General features: G+C 48.4%; 1 pseudogene; it reads left to right on the top strand.

The window, feature by feature from the left end:
* Positions 1 to 2,029: 2,029 nt before the first annotated feature.
* Positions 2,030 to 5,209, top strand: LOC123978448 (annotated as a pseudogene).
* The last annotated feature ends 228 nt before the right edge of the window (positions 5,210 to 5,437 follow it).

Below are 5,437 nucleotides of genomic sequence, written 5' to 3'. Positions count from 1 at the left end.
TGATCTGTAATCTTTGATTTGCTGCTAAGTAAATTAGCTGTCAAATTAGCAGAAACTTGATCACAACTCACAGGTCTGTGTCTTTTGTTGCTAAAAACATCTGCTTTAATAAAATAGACAAATGCTTGCTCTGGCATTGTTTGAGGGTGAGAGGTGTACAAACAAGCAGGAGACAGGGAAAGGGAGATCCGTGTGGGTACATGAGACCCTCAGAAAGTCTCCTGACAATCCAAGCAATTTTAAACTTCTGTGGGCCCGTCTCTCCATTCATTTATTTGGACAATGGAAAAAATGCGAATGAGTTCAGGCGCTTTTCTGCTCAGAGTTGAAATTTTTTTAAAGTTCTTGCACTCCCTCGAAAACAGCCTGCAAAATGCTCGCTGCCAATTGAATTAAAAAAGGCACTTCTGCAAAAAAATGCATTCTGTCTGATCGGGGCTTTATTAAGATTGATAGCAATCCAAAAATACCTTATCAAAATATCACATGTTCGTCTTCTGTTCAGCAAATTTGGCATGTTAAACCAGTCAGGTGATTCTAAATATTAACCATTTTCACTTCTACTAGGTTCCTGGTCAGGATTAATCCTGACTCCAGCAAATGTAGTGCCAAGGTCCACAGAAGCCGGAAAGCTGTAGGAACTATAAGGCAGAAGATGTCATACATGCATCATCAGGGACTTCACAGAGTTTGACTGGCAAATAACTAGATGGAGGTTAGGATGTGATAATAACGTGTCTTTGAAAGATTTTCCTCAAGTGGTATTTTTCCATGAAGATATATTCGGTTTGCATTAGTCCAAGTTTTGAGACCTTAGTCTCAATAATATCTTTTCAAACTACTTTCACTGTGCCCCTGATACTATGGATAATCTATCCACAACACACCTGAGACAGTGTTCATTGGAACTACTTTTCACTGATAAAATGGTCTTTACATAAATCTTTGACAGTGACGTGGGAATTTTCAAGATTTTTGGGTTGAGTTGACCAAGAGAAGAGGGGAAAAAATCACTCTTAAAGGGACAATATGTCGACAGTATTTAATCCTACAAGCAGTACGTACAAACGAATAAACTGCACAACATAGGAATAATTTATGGTGTGTATAAATGACCACAGAGTACTCAAGGATTGGAGCGTTGATATGCTGACAGGAATCACAGCAAGTATATTCCCATTACAGTATTGTCTCTTGTTACATGAATAGTTGGTATTCAATATTATATTAGTATGCAAACCCCCCTTTGTTAAGCTGCCTTGGGTACCTTGAAAGGTGCTATATAAATTTAAGTTATTATGGGAACGGACGGACCCGATACAAGGGACGTAATCGATTTTTGCTGTTCTAGCTGTTTTCCGTCCAAAAACTGTGGCGCTTTGTGTCCACAGAGATCGTCTGGCAGGCCGCCATCTTGGTGAGGTCGGCTGCGGTCTTAAGTTTTGTTTGTGTCACGAGGTATGAGAGCAGAAGAAGAGTGTAATCTGGCAGAGGCGATCTTTATCGGTCTCTGCTGGCGACCCGTAGGAGCTACACAGACATGCAGGATATGCCTGAAATCGAGCTGAAAGTGAGCTCACCCACAGCCCTGTAGGATGTTGTGGGTGAGCTGTGAGATGTAAAGCATGGGAGTGCTTTTGGTCATATATATTGACTGTTTTTATCAATATTTCAATGTTTTGGAAGCTTTATGTTATTTGGAACGTGGTTGTATGGAGAGAAATAATGTTTTGAAGATAAAGTGAACATATAAACATTAAATATGGCCAAAACATAGACATTCGCCTGTTATATTTTTGAAAGATTGTGTAATAACATATTGTTTCATATCAGTTTCTTTTCATCAAATTTACAGTTACAGTTGTATTCAGGGAGTGACCCCTGCCATCGCTCCACCACCAGAAGATGTACTGGGGTTAAAGGAGCGAAACATCCATGACTGGTGGTCCCCAGCTAACGACCCGTTTTATGCCCAAAGAGGTGGAGCACACCTGCACAAAAGGCACCGGTGGAGGTGCATCAGGCAGCAATGCCCAGCAGGTCAACCATCAGCCTGTATTTCTATAAGTGCAATCTGGAGGCATCCAGTGACTACTGTGAAAGGGCAGTTGGCATCCAGGGAAGACTGGAGGGCATCCAGGAGAGACTGGATGACTGCAGGAAAGTCTGCATTGGGGGTGGCAGGCTAGTTACCTTATCCACTGGTCCTTAATAGGACACCCTAAACAAACTATGAAGACGAATAAAGGAAAACAACTCGGTGGCCCTCCGAGAGGCAGGGTGGAAGAAGGGCCAAACCAGACGGATTTTTTGGTAATGACTGGAACGAACACAGGCAATGATGTCAAGATTTTGAGAAGATGCAGGTGTGGATGGGAGAAGGTGACTACCTTCAGAGGTTTAAGGATTCACCAGGGAAAGAAGAAGTGTCAAGTGGGGGGCCAGCAGCAACATTGCTCTGCAACTGCAGGTCAAACAAGAGGAGCCCAAAGCCAGGTCGCTAACCACAGTGCTGAGGGTTCCAACGTTACTGAGGGAAGGCAAGTAGAGGACACTGGAGAGTCCTTGGTCGATACGTATTCCTCTGAGGGTGGCACAGGAGAAAACACCCTTAGGAAACCATCATCATTAAACCCCAGCAACCAGGAGCCAGGCCAGAGGACAGAGAGGAAAGAACCTGGGCGGAGGCAGCTAGTTAAATCGCCGAAAGCAAATGAGGTGGCAGTGTGGCAGCAGCTCAATGAGGACCTCAGCGTCATTCTGGAGCAATAACTGCATGGCCAGGTGGAAACCAAGTTGAATCGCATTGGAGACATCCTGTACGAGGAGTGCAGAAGCAGGTTCGGACTAGTGGCTGAGAAGCAGAAGGGTTCAAAGCAGAAGGGGAGGAGGGAGAGAGAGATCGAGCAACTGGTGAAGAGGCGGCGCCAGCTCCAAAAGCAGTGGAGGAAGGCAAGCAAAGAGGAGAAGGAGAGCCTGAAACCACTGTGGGAGGAGGTGAAGAAGAATCTAGCCAGCCTCTTAAGGGCAGAGCGCATCCGCAAACGCAGAAGGTGGAAGGAGAAGGAGAGGAGAAACTTCTTCAAAAACCCCTTCAAGCATGCGAGACAACTACTGGAGGATAAGAGAAACGGGAAGCTGGAGATCACAAAATCACAGCTGGAAAGTTTCATCAGGGAGCAGTACAGTGACCCAGCGAAGTCAACGCCGCTGGGACCACCAGGTTATGTTCCTCGTCCAGCCAAAGTGGTACGAAAAGCGAGAGCAGCCTCAGCTCCAGGCCTCAACGGGATATCTTATAAGCTGTACAAGTACTGCCCAGGGGTCCAGAGACACCTGTGGAACCTCCTGAGAGTGGCCTGGAAGAATAAGGTCATCTCTTCAGAGTGGCGACGAGCTGTTACAGTGTTCATCCCGAAGGAAACAAACTCTACCACCATTAGCCAGTTCAGGAGCATCGCACTCCTGAATGTTGAAGGCAAGATTTTCTTCTCCATCCTGGCTAAGAGGTTGAACACCTACCTCATAAGCAATGGGTACATCGATACTAGCTGCCAGAAGGCATGCGTGCCAGGCTTCCCAGGGTGCGTGGAACACTCTGCAGTCATATGGGAGCAGATCCAGAGGGCAAAAAGAGAGAGAGGTGACCTGCATGTGGTGTGGCTGGATCTTGCCAACGCATACGGGTCCGTCCCCCACCAACTCATCGAGTATGCCTTGGACTTTTTCTACATCCCTGTCTGCGTTCGTGCCCTGGTGACCAAGTACTTTGAGGACATCAAGATGTGTTGCACCCATCAAGACTTCACGACAGGCTGGCAACAGCTGGAAGTGGGCATTCAAACCTGCCAAATCACGCAGCCTGTCCCTCGGGAAAGGGGTTAGAAGCGACCATACCATCTTTGTCGCAGGAGGTGAAGAAATCCCTTTGCTGGCAAATCAGTCCGTCCGTAGCCTGGGTCGCAATTACACAGCAGACCTCTCTGATAGGCAGTTGGGGGAAACAGTGAGGAAGCAGCTCGCAGATGGCCTTGCCAGGATAGATCAGAGCCAGCTCCCCGGCAATATATATATATAAAGTATGGAGTTACCAGTTCATACACAAGGGTGATGTGGCCGTTGAAGATGAACGAAGTTCCCTCCTCGGCGGCAAATAAGATGGATGGGCTAGCAAACTCATTCATCAGGAAGTGGTTAGGTCTGCCAAGATGCCTTTCAGATGTAGGCCTCTTCGGCAGGAACACACTACAGCTGCCACTGCGATCCATTGGCCTGGGATACAAGTGAGCAGCTGGCCCGAAAATACAAACAGGGAGGAAGTGGAAAGCCCAGGAAGAGGTCGACATGGCAATTAGCAGGCTGAAACACCGTGAAATAGTCGGCAGAGTCCAGGAGGATCGAGCAGGCCTTGGCAGGAGCGAGACTCCCCTCTTCTGGTCAAAGGCCTCCAAGGAAGAGCGGAGAGCCATGGTGGTGGCAGAAGTGACAAGGACCGAGCATGAGCGCCTTAACATCAAGGCGGTGTCTGAAGAAATTTGCCCCCTTTGCAGTACCAGCAATGCAAGCCTCCAGCACATCTTGTCTGGCTGCAAGACAGCATTGTCCCAAGGCCGCTATAGGTGGTGACATGATCTGGTGTTGAGGAAGCTAGCAGAGGTGGCAGAGGCATGTAGACAGGAGGCTAATAGTAGACCTTCCGCGCCAACGAGAAGTCCCATCCTGTTTGCAAGGGCCGGAGAAAAAAATCAACCCTCACCAGAGAGCAACTTCTAGAGTCCTCTTATCTGGCAGTGAGTGGAACATGAGGGCCGACCTGGGGAGGCAGCTCCAATTTCCCAGGGAGATCATAGAAACTTCGCTCCGGCCAGACCTAATCATGTGGTCAGAGCCATGCAAGACCATCTTGTTGGTGGAGCTTACTGTCCCATGGGAGGAGGGAAAGGAGGCTGCCAACGAGCGGAAGCGTGCCAAGTATGCGGACCTGGTAGAAGACTGCAGAGAGGCTGGCTGGAAAGCCACCACGTGTCCCGTTGAAGTGGGATGCAGGGGCTTCGTTGGGTCCTCAATGGTTCGCCTGCTCCGTGAAATGGGATGTACAGGAGCAGGGTGTCGAAAAGCCATTAAAGAACTGGCAGAGGAGGCAGAGAGGGGCAGCTTTTGGCTGTGGCTAAGGAGGAAGAATAGGGGATGGGGGCCAAGTAACACCTAGGGCATCAGCAGGGGGTGGCAGGGAGTGACCCCTGCCATCGCTCCGCCACCAGGAGATGTACTGGGGTTAAAGGAGCGTAACATCCATGACTGGTGGTCCCCAGCTGATGACCCGTTTTATGCCCAAAGAGGTGGAGCACACCTGCACAAAATGCACCGGTGGAGGTACGTCAGGCAGCAATGCCCAGCAGGTCAACCATCAGCCTGTATTTCTATAAGTTAGGTGTAT

This window comes from Micropterus dolomieu, linkage group LG01 (assembly GCF_021292245.1).
Source record: "Micropterus dolomieu isolate WLL.071019.BEF.003 ecotype Adirondacks linkage group LG01, ASM2129224v1, whole genome shotgun sequence".
Taxonomy (NCBI): domain Eukaryota; kingdom Metazoa; phylum Chordata; class Actinopteri; order Centrarchiformes; family Centrarchidae; genus Micropterus; species Micropterus dolomieu.
The sequence above is the reverse complement of the archived record's forward strand: the minus strand, read 5'-3'. Positions and strand labels throughout refer to the sequence as shown.